The sequence below is a fragment of the Eubalaena glacialis genome, chromosome 7 (genome assembly GCF_028564815.1).
Source record: "Eubalaena glacialis isolate mEubGla1 chromosome 7, mEubGla1.1.hap2.+ XY, whole genome shotgun sequence".
Lineage (NCBI taxonomy): Eukaryota > Metazoa > Chordata > Mammalia > Artiodactyla > Balaenidae > Eubalaena > Eubalaena glacialis.
The window spans coordinates 9,999,800-10,016,612 of record NC_083722.1 but is presented as its reverse complement, the minus strand read 5'-3'; the positions used below and the strand labels follow the sequence as shown (position 1 = coordinate 10,016,612).

General features: G+C 37.8%; 1 protein-coding gene across 6 annotated transcripts in view; it reads right to left on the bottom strand.

The window, feature by feature from the left end:
• The window catches only part of PHACTR1 (phosphatase and actin regulator 1), a 300,263-nt gene that overhangs the window by 161,738 nt on the left and 121,712 nt on the right, over positions 1-16,813 (bottom strand). The window lies entirely within an intron of this gene.

Sequence of the window (16,813 nt, the reverse complement as noted above, 5' to 3'; positions counted from 1 at the left end):
CTCAAGCATCTTATCTCCTGCAGAGTCCTCATTTAAAGCTCATAGCTGCACAATAAGTGCTTGTCAATTTATGAGTTCAACCTCCAGAGGGTTTCCTGAAGCTGATAATCACATACTGTGGAAGGACAATGACGTCAAAATACCAAGCAACCAGCCGGTTCACAATTTGGGATTTAAGAAGCTGAGAAGTAAGAACGTCAAGAGTGCCATTCTAGGGTAGAAGAGGAATCAATAAATATATACAAAGTGCATAAATGTGGGGCTAGGGTACAGGGACACAGAATTTTGAAGGTGAGTAGGCGGAGCTGAAAAAAGAACTTTTCTCCAATTATTTACAGAATAGTGTGTCTCCATAGTTTTGTGATGTATCTACCATAGGCAGACAATTCATCAGGTTTCAGGGTTGAGAATTAAACTGTTGGCCAGGTCTCTGAGGCTAGTAGTTCTTTTTTGCAAATCCTAGAAAAATATTTTAGAAATCTTAGGCTCTTGGAATAATGTGACTGTTCAGATGTTTCAAGCCGTATCTTGACTGAATTGTCTGTATTAAATGAGACAGGTCAAAAAAAGATTCAGAACAGAAACAATCTGAAATTTTCACAACCTTGCTTAATCAAGAGAATATGAAATACTCCGCTGGTGAGTGGCCTTGGGTGTAGTGCTATTGCCAGGGGCTTCAGTCTTTTGCATTAGTGTATAGCTTCCTTTTCTTAATTTTATTTCTATTATTCCTTCCCTCACCACCAGGATTTTATAGCACAGTGTTTGCTTGTTTAAATATTCCTGATTATTATGCAGTCAAGTAAAGTAGAACTAACCCTGGCTGTGACATTAAATCAGCCACCCTTCCTGATTTACCATCTTCCATAACACTTAGAAATTATAGAGAACTTTCTTTGGGGCAGGTGCTAATTTTCAAATGTGTATTTTATTTCTTTTCCCAATTAAAAAAAAACTATGTACTATCGTGGTAAAGTTAAAGCTGAAAAATGTGTTTAAGCATGAATAGCTCTTGTTGAAACATTCCAAGTTAATGCCATTTTACTGGGCCGATATAACTGTGTTTGGATTTTAGCAGATAAGTTATCTTTCATGTCTATTTAGAAATTCTTAAAGGTTAAACACTCTTCAGAGGCAGAAGGTAAAAGGGCTCACATGTTTATATAAACAGAATATCTCCATTAGGAGTGATTTTTGATGGGAAGCAGGAACACTCATTAATATGCCTCAGATGCAGCACCATGGGAACCGGGCTTGTCCCATCACCAGCAGCACCAAAGGCGCCAGTGTGAGCCTCCGGCGTCTAGTTCAGTTCCGGGGGTGGGGGATGCGTTTCTATTCATCACTCACTCACTGATTCATTCAACAACTCTCATTGGGCACCTACCCTATGCCAGGGGCATCTAGGACTGAACAGTCAGAGGGCCTATAGCTTGCAGTTTACTGGGGGTTACAAATGTTAGGTCATCAGAAGAGGAGACATATGACTGTAAATTGAAAAAGTTCTATGGAAACAAAAATGTATGATGAAGAGCTGTGACAGTGGTGCCTGATTTAAATTGGAGGATATCTGAACAAGGGACATGAGACAAGACTGAAGGAATACGTAAGATTCTTTCAGATGAAGACTAGGAAGGTGTGTGCCAAGGCAGTGCAGTAGGAACAATGAGCATAGGGTAGGCTGTGTGGCTGGAGCAATGGGGCCAGGGGAGGGTGGCAGGGAGTGCAGAAGGCTTGCAGGTACGGCTAGTTCAAGCAGGGCCTTCTGGCCACGCCAAGAACTGTGGACTCTATAAGTGTACTGGAAGCTACCAAAATGTCTTAAAGAGGGAGTATGACCAGGTTTTCACTTTTATGTCATCACTGTTGCTAGAGGGCAGAGACATGATTGCAGAATGCCAAAGTGTACGTAGAAAGACCATCGGAGGCTATTGTGAAATTCCAGACAGATAACATAGTAGTTGGCCTAGGAAGGAGTAATTGGAACTAGAAAAAAGTGAACATGACCTTTAAATAAATAGGAGCTGAAATTAACAGGATTTAGAGATTGACAATGTGAGAGGTGGTAGACAAGTAGGTGTTCAGAATCGCTCTCTGTGTATATCCTGAGTAAGAGAGCGGATGGAGGACAGAAACACAGAAGGAAGATCAGGAGGACAGAAACACAGAAGGAAGATCAGGTTTGGGAGATGGCTGATGAAGGTGATTGTGGTCATACTGAATTTGTAATAGGGAAGAACAAATCTAATTCCATACTGGATCTGTTTCTTTTACTTTAACCTTTATATTCTATTGCTTTTGCTACAATTAAGAATGTTGCCTATAGCTTGAAATATACAGGATAGCCCATTCTCAAGGCTCTGACCTTTAAATGTATAACACTTTTCCATTCATACAGAGATTAAAAGTTGCAGAACAGAGAACATTTGTCTTGTTGGAGGTTTATAGGAACGTTGTGACTGGACCCACATGGACAGCTGCAAGAACAAAGGTTTCCAGCACCAAGAAGTTTGCAGCAACTAACCACACCCCCTTCTCCTTTTAGTATAAGCAGCAGCCCGAATTCAGGTAAAATGGTTCTTTGGGACACTAGTCCGCCATCCTCTTGGTCTCCTGGCTTTCTGAATAAAGTCGCTACTCCTTGCCCCAACACCTCATCTCCCAATTTATTGACCTGTCCTGTGGTGAGTAGTATGACCTTAGACTCGGTAACAAATTTGAGGTCCTCTTGACACACAGAGGCGATACCAAGTATGAGTCTGGAGCTTAGAAAAAAATCTGGAGATATAAACTTGGGTTTTGTCAGCATGTACCTGCAGCCACATGTGTGATGAAAATCCTCTAGAGAGGAAGGGCAAGAAGGTGATGGTTCAGAAGCAAACCCACAGGGGCTGTAGCAGTGAAAATCCTCTAGAGAGGAAGGGCAAGAAGGTGATGGCTCAGAAGCAAACCCACAGGGGCTGTAGCAGTGAAAATCCTCTAGAGAGGAAGGGCAAGAAGGTGATGGCTCAGAAGCAAACCCACAGGGGCTGTAGCAGTGAAGGACTGGTAACACATGGAGGAGTGGTCAGAGGGAGAAGGAGAAGCAAGAAGATGCAATGAAACAGAAGCCAAGAGAAAAGGAGGGATGGGTCAACTGGACAAACGTCTTTGGGATGTTAAGGTAGAGGAGAGCTTAGAAGGAGTAACATGGATGGTGTGAACCCTTTAAAGAGCCGCTTCAGAAAAGCAGGGAGCAACTCCAGAAGTTCAGCCACGAGAGGGAAAACGCCTGCACTGCTAGCTATAGGGTCAAGGGAGTGCATTCTAAATGTGAGGTGCTGCAGCATCTTTGACTGGCTAAGGGAAAGATCCAGTACTAAAGGAAACGTGAGTTCTAGGAGAGAAAGGAGATGAAGGAAGATACTGACTAGATGGGAGACTAGTATCCAGACAGTTCTTTAAAAGGTAAAGGGGAACTTCCCTGGCAGCCCAGTGGTTAAGACTCCACGCTTCCCATGCAGGGGGCGTGGGTTTGATCCCTGGGCAGGGACCTAAGATCTTGCATGCCGCACGGCACAGTCAAAAAATAATAATAAAAAAAAAGAAATTTAAAAGGTAAAGGGATGTTTCTTTTATCACCACAGGACAACACAGAGAACAGGTAGATTAGACAGTGGGAAGTTGGGAGCATCCCCCCCGGAGGGCTACCATTCTCTGTATTAGGCTCAGAAGGTAAAATTGCATCCAGGAGACGAGAGTAGGGGGCTAGGAGCAGGGAGGGGAATACGAGCAGGGAGGCTCTGAGATACTCGAGGAAGGATGAGTGACTAAGGACAACGGGACCGTGAACATACTAGAGAAACACAATAGGGTTGCCGAGTGGCACTGAAGCCACAGTGAGGCTGCTGGGCTTACAGGGAGGCATTCTGCCGTGGTTGGATGTGAATCTGGTTATGAACTACTCAGTGCCCATTCTAGCCAGCTAGCCAGGGCATGAGGGACATTCTTCAGCTTTAAGCCTTATAGCTTTCTGGTTTTGTACAGCTCAAAAGTAAAATAACTTTCTGTTGCTCTACAACCAAGGAAATAAAATCTCAGAATATTACTACCAGTGACTCATGATAAAGCATAAAAATAACAATAAATTAGCCCTCAATGAATTATCTTAGAGTACAATCACTGCTTTACATTGTTCCTGGTGGCAGCTGGGCAGGAGGTGAAGAGGGTTGCAGGGTTTGGGAGTGGTAAGGACGGGGGGAAAGGATCACGGAGGGCAAGCCATAGATTAATTTGCCTCAGCCTGGATAATATTTTCTTAGAAACAAACCCCTCTTTAACAGATGCAATGCTTCCCATTCTCCATGGAAAACATAAAACGAAATTCAGTAGACCATTTGGAGATTTAGAAACAGCATTCCTTAACCAGAATACCAGCAGAACTCAAGGAAACTCAAACTGACCCTATCTGCAGCCTTGTGAGTTGCAAGAAGCTAACTTTGTTCTGGAAAATTAGAGTATGCCTGACTTGTCTAAATTTGCATTGATGGGAAACACAGTTTCCAATTATGAATGCTTATGGCAATGAACAGGCTGAGTCTTTAAAATATCAGATTAGCTCTTCCCTATGCATCTAAAACTTACACTACCCTGCCTTTCTCTACCACCTTTGTTTTTTCCTGTGGAGCACAGATGCAATGAAAGACCTTTTCGGGCTTCCCTGGTGGCACAGTGGTTAAGAATCCAATGCAGGGGACATGGGTTCGAGCCCTGGTCCGGGAAGACCCCACATGCCGCGGAGCAACTAAGCCCATGCGCCACAACTACTGAGCCTGCGCTCTAGAGCCCGTGAGCCACAACTACTGAGCCCGTGTGCCTAGAGCCCGTGCTCCACAACAAGAGAAGCCACTGCAATGAGAAGCCCACGCACCACAATGAAGACCCAACGCAGCCAAAAATAAATAAATAAATAAACTTATATTTTTAAAAACCCAAATACTTTATTTGAATGTCTAAAATAATATTTTTAAAAAAAATTTTAAAAATAAATAAAAGACCTTTTCCTGAGACTTCCCTAGTGGTCCAGTGGTTAACAGATTCCATGCTTCCAATGCAGGGAGCATAGGTTCGCTCCCTGGTCGGAGAACTAAGATCCCACATGCCTCGTGTCGCAGCCAAAATAAATAAATTAATTAATTAATCAATCAATTAAAATAAAATAGACTGGGAAAGTGCAAATGACGGAAAAATTTTTTTTTAAAAGTGTATGACCTTTGATCCAATAATTGCCGTCTAGAAATCTATCCAAAGAAAACAGAAATTCAAGCATAGATTTAAAAAATAAATAAAAGAGCTTTTCACTATTTGAGAAGTCATGCATGACAGCAGGGAGAAACTACATGCCTCTTGAAACTATTCACAGAATATATCCAATCTACTTGTTATGTCTCCTGGCACCTGTATATCCGGAGCCCTTCCCTAAATGTAATACAAAAAGCTACACTTAATAAACAAATCTGTCAAAAACACTGACTTATACACCAAATCTGAATATTTTAGAAACAAATGAAAAATGAAGATCACTGACGTTTCTGCACAAGCTTCAGTTCTCTGGGTTTTGTCATGTCCTCGGTCTTTTACTTGTTCTTTTTCTTGCAGTGCATATCTTTTTTATAATGTCTGCAACCTCACAAGTCTAACTACTAATATTAATTTGCACCCAGTGTCATTTGATTTGCTTTCCCCAAATAGGATTTCCCTATGTTTGAAGGGTAAAAATGATGACGCATACGTAAGCAGCCTTCCCTCCCCATGCTCTGCTTTCTAAGGGCTGTCCAACTGTTTCTAATTAGGCTGTGTACTTGAAGGATCTGAAGCATTAGTTTAATCTCTAATCAGAAGAGGAATTTCTCTTTTACCTTTAGAGTCTTGTGAATGAGGCCATCACTTATTTACTCTTAGGATAACAGAATTAATACCAGGGGAGTGGAGAAGACATGGTCACATTTATTTCTTTAACTTATCAATTTGATATCTATCCAGGAAAGCATGTTGGGAGAAAGAGGGAAATAAAAGTGTGGGTTAGAAAGACTCTCATTTTAACCTCTGTAGGTGGCCTAATACACTGGCTGACTGTGGAGTGGCATAAAAAACTCAAAAGTTCACATCATTTGTGGGGATGAGTTTTAAAAACTAGGGAGGACAAAGGAAAAGAATGTCATCCCCAGTTGTGATTATTTCAGACTCTAGCTATTGGAAGGCATGTAGTTAAAAAAAAAGACACATAGATCAAAAGAGATCTCCCTTCTACCTTTTGAGTTTCAAAAACTATTTGTTCCTATCTACTCAATTTCTTCTACTTACATGACTTAACACACAGACATGAAATGAGATAAGCCAATAGATCAAAACCCAAGTCTTCTTTTTGATAAGTCATCCAGTTAGTTTTACGAGTCTTTGATCTAACAGAAAGCTTCAAAATAATCCACTTGAACTGTTAAAGTTTAGTATCAAGTACATTTCCAAATTAAGTTCAAGGTCACCTCTCCCCATCCACTCTTCACCTTCATCCTTCATGCACATAAATCTTTGGATGACCTTCCCATTGTGGGTAGGTTTATTTTTTCAGTCTCTTTATTCCTGCATAGGAATGCCACTCTAGAGTCAGGATATTTTGGAGATCCCATAACACACATTTTCTCTATTCAATGACTAAAATAAACCAAAACCCAAGGAAGGCAGAGACCATGCCTGTTCTACTTCCATCCTGTAGACCTAGCAGAGCATCCCGAAAAGTGAGCCAGAGAGAGTGTCAAGGATGGTGATGAGATCTACCATCGACACATAATTTAAATCACTCACACTGAAAGATATGTTCTGTTCTTTATTTGCTTGTTTTAGGACTTCAACATATGAATTTGGGGGACACAACATTTAGTCCATACCAAGGAGAAAGAAGGGATGAAATAATGCTGCAGACCTTTGTGGTACAGGAGTGTAACCGAATATACAGAATTTTATACTTCCATCTGTGTCAAAACTTTGTAGTTGATTTGTGTTCTCAAAAACACTTATCAGTTTGGTGCTTCCATCTCTCTTATCTTTAGCCTTTTTTCTGGGTTCCTTACCTATATCCTGCTCCCTCCTCTAAACCATGAAGATGCATTACCATTTAAAAAAATACAATTATGGAAAAAAGTAGGATGCAGATAATAGTTTTAATTTTAAAATGGAAAGTTTGCTCAGCTAACTTTAACCTAAAATAAAAATAGCAGACCCTGTTGGAAGAATGGCTCTTCAAAATCAGATTCAGCCCTGCCCCCAAGCCTATTTACTGGACTACTTTAACTTCCATTCTGGTTTTCAGTCCATGGTTGGTATTTTTTTTTTTTTTTGTCTTTGCCTAACAGCAGTGCTTTTCATCAATGTAATATTAACAAAAGAACCTGACTAAAACCCAATACAGATGATGCGGACTGAAACACCAATTTTAGTCACAACTGAATTAATTTAAGGCATGGAGGCTCCTGTTTTCAGTTTGTTATTTTGGTGTCTCATTTGCGCTAAGTAGGACAAATCAGTGCTGAGGGTATAGTTACTAACGAAATTGGCCTAAAATATGGCACATGACTGCAATTTTCCTGTCATAGTGCTTGGTGTGGCATGCTGGCTGGAATAGCAATAATAGTGATAAGGTGAAGGAATGATGATAACAATTAGGTATTGAACATTTCTAATAATTGGAAACATTATTTTTTCACATAACTTTTAACTTCACTCTCCATTTATGGACTTGGATACATTTGGCATTCTTCTGGCTAAATACAGCTAAATACTAACATATTTTTAAACTATTGTAAAAAATATATACACGTAAAACCACGTGGCTGGCTCAGAAGACACCTCCTCTTTGTAATTCATATTAATGCACTAAGAAGTAAGCATAATAAAAAACTAGGTGCTTTTGATTTATTTATACCTCACCAGAGCTCACAAAAATCTCACAACAGTTTCCAGCACCCCTAACGCCAGTTTCTAAATAACAAAGTAGATACATATTGCTCAATATCATCAAGCACTCTGTCAACCATATAAAGGTAAATCAAGCTTGGACTGACCCTGAGGAGTTTCCCAAATTCATCACTCAGAGACACAAACAAGATCCTGGCTAAACCACTCTAGGCTACTGGGTCTATTTTAAAGTTCGTCAGATAAGAATATTCCATAATCTCCTCTAGACATCTGTTTCCTATTCTAAAACCTTTTGAAATATGGAAATGTTATTCCCCCTGTGAGTCTCTCAGGCTGTAGCTCACCATGTTCTCAATGAAGGTGAAAAACATTTGCCATGTTCAGCCGCAAAGCATCTAGCATCTTCACCACTGCTTGCTAACAGGCAGAGTTCACTCGTTCATTCAACTGTTCCTTCCTTCCTTCCTTTTCTCTCTCTCTCCTTATAATTTTATTTTATTTATTAAGCTACAGTTGATTTACAGTGTTGTGTTAGTTTCAGGTATATAGCTTCAGATTCTTTTCCATTATAGGTTATTACAGGTTACTGAATACAGTTCAATGTGCTATAAAGTAAATCCTTGTTTATTTTATATATAGTGGTGTGTATCTATTAATCTCATACTCCTATTTATCCCTCCCCCTCCCCTTTCCCTTTCCCACAAGACATGGAAGCAACCTAAATGTCCATCTACAGATGAATGGATAAAGAAGATGTGGTATATATATAGAGTGGAATATTACTCAGCCATAAAGAAGAATGAAATATTGCCATTTGCAGCAACATGGATAGACCTACAGATTATCATACTAAGTGAAGTAAGTCAGGCAGAGAAAGAGAGATATCATATGATATCACTTATATGGGGAATCTAAAAAAATAATACAAATCAATTTATTTACCAAACAGACACAGACTCACAGACGTAGAATTCCTTTTTGTTTCTTGCTCTACTAGGCGCTTCTTAAATCTTGGTTTAGCTTTTTCACACACTTCCTTTCCCTCTTGAAGATCTCATATAATTCTCATTAGACTGGAAGTTACTTAAGAGCAGGGACTATATCTGCCTTGTTCACCTCTACATTCCTATTACCTAACACACGATCTAGTACATACACAAAGTATTCAATAAATATTTGTTGAAAGAACAAATAATATATAAATGAAAAGAGACCCAAGCTATGTTCCTCCTTCTTGTCTCACTTGACTAAAGAATACACTCAGTGAACTACAGCTATAGCATTCAAGGCTGAGCAATGGCTGACCTATGATGCCAAGTTGGATCCAGCATAGTTGTCTCGGGGATGCTACTCTGGAGGGATCTTTGAAGGGATAAAAATGGATTTTAAAAGAAGCCAACAATGCAGTGCTATTCCCTTCCGTTGTATTACTTGGCTTCCGGCATTTCAACCTATCTGAAAGTCCATTGGTGTCCACTTCTGATTCTAAAAGACATATCCCATTCATCACATATTTCACAATTAGGAGAAACCTAAATTATGTAGATGCTGCAGGGCATGTGGGTTCATTTTCCTCTGCCCTCGCCACATGCGTTCATTCCACTGTGGTTACAATTTGCCAGTTTTATTCTCTAGCAATATAGTTTGCCAAAGCATTCTGGAACTACAGTGATAAGCACTGAACACATAGCTAGAAGGATAGGAATGAGAAATACCATCTGGAATCTGGAGACCTGGTTTTCTATTACTTATTTAGTGCTGATCCCATTGTATGACTGTTGTTGGCAAGTCAGTTCATTTCTCTGGCCTTGGTTTCCTCAGTTGATGAAAAGTTCAGATAAGATGACTTCAAAGGTCTTTTCAAGTTCTTACATGTTATGATTATACCTAAAAAGATGACAGTATGTTGAGCCAGAATTCTTCAGGAAACAACCTGATCTATGCCTGATGCAGGAAGCAGAGAAAGCCTGTCCTAAGCCTGGTACCCGAGAAGACCTGCCCTCAACTCTGCCCCTCCATACAGGTAAGATGTCTGGGCCAAGGGAGTCTGCCCACCTGAAGCCTGCATCCCCTTTTAAACCATATTCTGGGTACTGGGTACTTGGGACCATTTAATTCTTTGCCTAGATGGCCAAGACCTTCAAGAAGATGGATCTTGGGCAGGTGCTCTGGTGGGTGTCCACACCTGTGCCCCAGAGGCTCCTTGTGGTGGGGGGATGGGCCTAAGGTGGGAAGAGAAGGAGTCAAGCCAAGGGCCAAGGGGGGGGGGGGGGGGCGACTGCATTTGTACTCTTGTCCAGACCTGACAACTCACAGTGGAGGACTCTACTTGGAGGTCACTTTATGACTGAACAATGACAGCAAAGGTAGAGGAGAGAGGGGGGATGAAGCAGCACCTTCCTACCTGCTCGTGGAAAATCTAAAATAAATCACTCTGTTTTCTGGTCCTCTGAAGTTCTGTATATTTAAAAATATAATTGGCACCCTGTTCTTGCCAGAGTCTCTGTTAGGCTCAGAGGATACAGAGTTGAATAGTGTCACACTGTCCCAGCCCTGAGAGCACATGAGGAACTGTTTTATTGTGTATTACATTGTATCCTCTGTCCTCCTGCAGACAAGGGAGTCATTTAAATGTTGAAGTTGACTTTAGAAGGCCTTTTTCAAGATTACTGGGGGGACAATTTTATGATATCCAAAAGGCTCAGAATCAAAGGCGGGCAAAGTTTGGGAGGAAAGAATGTTATATACAGAAAGTAGGGTCAAACCAAAGACTATTTGATCCATGTTTAGAAGGCAATGGAGAGCAGACATAGGGAGGAATTTTTCCAGATCTAAAAAAGCAAACCTGCTAAATAGGTGCTGGATAAAAGTGAGTGCCTGAAACATAGTAATTATTTATAAAGATTTGGGAATAAAATTAAAGGAACCAAGATATACACATACAGAGGATACAACCAGGAAACAGATATTTGTAAAGAAGTCAGAAGATTCAGGTCCTTTAGGGGTGAAATGGAGAATCAACTATATAAACCAGAATCACAGCTCCCAGTGGTTTTTTTGGGCTGTCAAGAATAGAATCTCTAAAAATTATCATTATGTTTTGTTATTACTTTTAGCTGATATATATGACCTCTATTGATTATATATATACACATATATATATCTATATATATATATACACACATATATATCAATATATATATAACATATATATCAATATACATATACACATACATATATCAATATATATATATACATATATATCTCTCTCTCTATATACACATATATATATCAATATATATACACATACATATCAATATATACATACACATATATATATCTATATATACAAACATATATATATCAATATATAAACACACACATATATTAATCTTATACTCAGCAATCTTGCCAAATCTTCCATATTAGTTCTAAGTTCTCTATAGATTCTCTTGCACATAGATTCTCTATGTAGAAATCATCATATCTCATTTCTCTAGGTAGGACCTCCAAACTAGGTTAAATAGAAGTAGTGAGAGTGCACATTCTTCTCTTTTAGCTATCATCAGAAAAAATGTTTCCAATGTTTCACCATTAGTGTGGTGTGTTTTGTAGGTACACTTTACCAGGTTAAAGAAGTCTGCTTTTATTTGTAATGTGCTACCTTTTTTTCTTTCTTTAATATCATGAATGGATATTAAATTTCATCAAATGCTTTTGTTTCTTTTGAGATAATTATAGGATTTTCTCCTTAACATGGTCATATGGTAAATTACATTAATACATGTTCTAATGTTAACCCATCCTTGGATGGATAAACTCCAATTGGACATATTTTCCCCAATTACTGGATTTAGTTTGATAATATTTATTCTATGTTTGCAAGTAAAACTGATCTACAAATTTTCCTTTCTCACAATGTGTTTTTGGCATTGTGGTTATACCATAAAATGATTGGGAAGCTTTCTCCCATTTTCTGTGGTCTGGAATATGTAATTTGCAGTTTTTCCTTGATAGTTGGGTAGAATTTATCTAAATTACCACCCAGGCCTATATTTTCTTTCTTTCTTTTTTAAAGAAGGGTGATTTTAAACTACTGTATGTAATTTTTATCCAGAATATATAAAGCAGTCTGAAAACTCAGTAACAGAAAAACAAACAACCCGATTTAAAAAAATGGTCAAAAGATTTGAACAAAGCTATAAAAATGGCAAGTAAATACATGAGAAAACTCTCAACATCATTAATCATTAGGGAAATGCAAATTTAAACCACAGTGAGATGCCACTCATACCTAGTAGAATGGCTAAAGGAAAAGAATAGACAATACCAAGTGTTGGTGAGAAGGCAAAGGAACTAGAACTCATTACTTTGCTAATAGGAATGCAAAATGGTACAGCCACTTTGGAAACCAGTGTGTCAATATCTTATAAAATTAAGCATACCCTTACCATATGACCCAGCAACCTCACTCCCAGTTATTTACCCAGGTGAAATAAAAACATGTTTATACATAACTGTCAAAAACTAGAAAAAAAACCCAAAAGCCCTCCAACTGGTTTGATGAATACACTGTGGCATATCCGCACAATGGAATACTGCTCACAAGAAAAAAGAACGAATTATTGGCACACAACATAACAGGGATGAATCTGAATGCATTCTCAAAAGGCTACAAACTTTCTGATCCGATTTATGTAACATTCTGGAAAGGACAAAACTATGAGGTCAGAAGACAAATCAACTGTTACTGGGGCCTAGGGTAGGAGAAAGAGTTGTCTACAAAAGGGCATGAGGGAAGTTTTTAAGAGCAATAAAACTGCTTTATGAATTAATTGTGGTGGGGTTTACATTTCTATACTTAATTATCAAAACTCATAGAACTGTACATGAAAAAGGGCGAAATTTACTGCATGTAAACCATACCTCAATAAAAAAAGTTTTAGAAAAGGATGATTTTTAAACAACTAATTTAATTGGGATACTGGTTATAGTTTATTAGGTTATTAGGTTTTCTATTTCTACTAGCTCCTATTTTGGCAACTTGCATTATTTTCTAGGAAGTCTTTAATTTAGGTTTTAAATTTCTGGCATAAAATAGTTCAGTTTTTTCTTCTGAATAAAAACCTGCACTCTGTAGTTATGTTCTTTTCATTTCTAGTATTTTTAAAATTTGTGTTGTCTTCATTTTTATGTAATTACTTTTGCTAGATTTTTATCTAATTCAGAGGTCTTTTCAAATAACTGTTTTTAGGTTTTATAGATCTTTTTTTAATATGTAATAATTTATTTATCATTTGCTTCTTAGTATTCTCTAGTTTTTATTATAAAGTTTTCTTTAATCCAGTAATCATTTAAAGTTGGATTTTTTTTGAATTTTTGAATTTTATTTATTTTTTTATTCAGGTTCTTATTAGTTATCTATTTTATACATATTAGTGTATACATGTCAATCCCAATCTCCCAGTTCATCCCACCACCACCGCCCCATCCCCCCATCCCCCCGCCACTTTCCCCCCTTGGTGTCCATACGTTTGTTCTGTACATCTGTGTCTCTATTTCTGTCTATAGATCTTATTTATTGTTTCATTATTTTCTTTTTTTAAATTTTATTTATTTATTTTTGGCTGTGTTGGGTCTTCGTTGCTGCACACGGGCTTTCTCTAGTTGCAGCGAGTGAGGGCTACTCTTCGTTGCGGTGTGTGGGCTTCTCATTGCGGTGGCTTCTCTTGTTGCACAGCACGGGGTCTAGGCGCACAGGCTTCAGTAGTTGCGGCATGCAGCCTCAGTAGTTGTGGCATGCAGGCTCTAGAGCGCAGACTCAGTAGTTGTGGCGCACAGGCTTCGCTGATCAGCAGCATGTGGATCTTCCCAGACCAGGGCTCAAACCTGTATCCCCTGCACTGGCAGGCAGATTCTTAACCACTGCGCCACCAGGGAAGTCCCTGTTTCATTGTTTTCTGATTCATTAACTTTGGCTCTTTTCAATCTTTTTTCTTTTCTAAGGTATGCATTTAAGGTCATAAATTTCTCTTTACTGCTTTAACTATATTTCACATATATCTGACATGTAATATATTTTCAGTCAGTTCTAAATATTTAATATTGAGTATAATTTATTCTTTCATCCATAAAATAAATTTGTATTTAATCTGTAAAATATAACTCATAACATATTTAATCCATAAAATAATCCATGAAAGATGTTAATTTTTAATTTCTAAACTTACGATGGCCTTTGGCCATCTTACAGCTTGTTAATTGTGTATTTTTGTTTTCTTTATCCTTACTTCTTTTTGTCGGCCTGAACTATCAATGATCGACATATATTAATAGGTTTATTCATTTATCTTTGTGTTTGACCAACTTTTGCTGTATCTATTTTGTGACTATGAGGTTAGATACATATTTTGAATTGTTACATCTTCCTAATGAACAGCCCTTTTATCAATACACAATGATCCAACTTTATGTTTCTTGACTTAAAATATTTTTGCCTGATATTAATGTAGATAAACTAGCATACTTTTAAAAAAATATTGCTTTGTATATCTTTTATGTCCTTTTATTCTAAACTTTCCTTATGTTTTAGGTATATTTCATAAAGAACTTATATCCTAATTTTGTTATATACTTTTTAGCAACCTCTATCTTTTAACTGGTATATATAGACCATTTACTTTTATTATAATCACTGATATATTTGGATTTATTTCTACTCTTATTCATGCTATCATGATTTTTCTTTTATTTTTCCTTCTTTATAACCTTCTTTTAGAGAGATGAGGTTTCTTTTCTTTTTCCTTTTCTCTCTTCACTAGTTTAAGTTATATATCTACTTCTGTTCTTTTAGTGGTTAGCCTTAAATATTTAATATGCTTACTTGACTTTGAAAGTTCAAAATGAATCCCTATCCTCACCTCCCAAATAATACAGTAAGCTTAGAATGTCTTTACTCAGGTCTTGCCCTCCTTTTTTATATGTTGTTATCTAGTATACTAGTTCTGCCTTTATTTAATTAACCCTCCAATTGCTCATAATAATCATGTTTATTCTTAAACAATCAGCACTTATTTATATTTATAAGGTTTTACCAACTTATTTACTCATTATTGTTTCCTACATTCTACTCCTTTTTTGGGCGTTCTAGTTTCTTCTTCCTGAATTATATTTTTTCATTTCTTTTTGGGATTATCTGTTTATGGTAAACTCTTTTAGATTTTTATTCCTAAAAATGTTTTTATTTCACTGGAATGATAGTTTACCCAAGCACAGAATTGCTGATTAACAGTATTCCCCCCTCAGGACTCTAAAGATATAATCTTCAATAGTCAGACATCTCTAGTATGTTGACTTGGAGCGAAGTGATGTCTTATGAGGGCCACTGGTGACTGGGTGGAGGAGAAGGAAATCATGGAGAGGGCACCAGATGAGGAGGAAGGGAGGAAGAAAAAGGATGGCAACATTATGATAAACAGAGGTAGGAGGTAGAATAATGTGGAGTGGATGATAGAGGGCCATCAGTGGTATCCCCAAAAGTCTGTGCCTAGACCTTAAACTATCCCTTCTTGGCTCATAGTGTTCTTTCTCTTTAAGTATTAACATCTGCTCTGGCTCAAAAGAAAGGGTGGCAAGAATTATCTTACCTGCTATTCTTTGTGACTTGTTAGTCAAACTAGGAAAGGAACAAGAAATGACAAGTGGGCCATCATTTGTTATCATATTCCTAAATTCCCTGTAAGGGTAGCCTACTGCTATAGCATTTAAAGGGCCAAACCACACTTCTTTTTGGCTTCTTATTTACATAAGTCTTCAGATAACATCATACAGCCTTTTCAAATAGTTATAACCTGGAACAGCAGCTGGGGAAGGTGTTGTGCAAAGAGATATTTTGCTAATATTTGCAAATATTTTGTCTATCTTTTCTGCTGTTACTATATTTGAATGTAACAGAAAACTTAATAAAATTTGACATGTTTTTCCCGTATGTGTTGATTTAAAACCAAAGAGTATTAGGGCTGGCAAGGGCCTCAGAGACTATCTATTCTGAACCCTTCACTTTATGCATGAGAAACAGAACTCTAGGGGAGTTAACCTAGGAGAACAACCCAATTCCGGAAGGAAAATGGGGATACACCAAGGACATCAGGCAGAGCTTCACTCATAATAATTACTACTCTAATTTTTTTATTTTCAACACTTTTTGGGTACATGAAAAGAGTGACACTCAGGATTTTCTTACCCAGTATTTTAAATACTGCACTCTATCCTACTCTCTCCTTGTGTGGGGAAATAATCCATTGCTATTCAACACATTTTGATTTAATGTTGATGTAACAAATTGTCTGTACTCCAAGTGCTCGTTGTATTTTTCTAAAAATATTCTCATTTTTAGCTCAGCTTGAAAAATCCTCTGGTTTTCTATTAAGGAAGCAAGCCATTAAAAACTTTTACAAAAAGTTCTAACCTAAGAGGACATAAAATTTAGGTGGAGACAGTTCTAACATTGCTGTACTACCTAATCCCTAACACCTCTTTATCCTCTTTTCCACCAGGTTTTCTTTTGATATTTTCCTTCCTGTGACATTGTTTATTGTCCTCAAGGACAATGTAAGGGAATTTCATTTTCACAGACAGCATTTCTGGCTCCTGATCAAAAGTTTATTCCCAAGATAACTACTTCTAGACATCAGACACAGGCAGTGCACAGTGCTGAAAGTAGGGAAAAAAAGAAAAAAAAAAAAAAGCATTTATCCTATTTTGTTCACTGAGCATTTGAATTATTAGGTCTTGGAAGACCATCTATATATTCGGAAAGTTATCTCATTTTAGAGGACTTTGCAGAAGGAAATCACTTGCACCA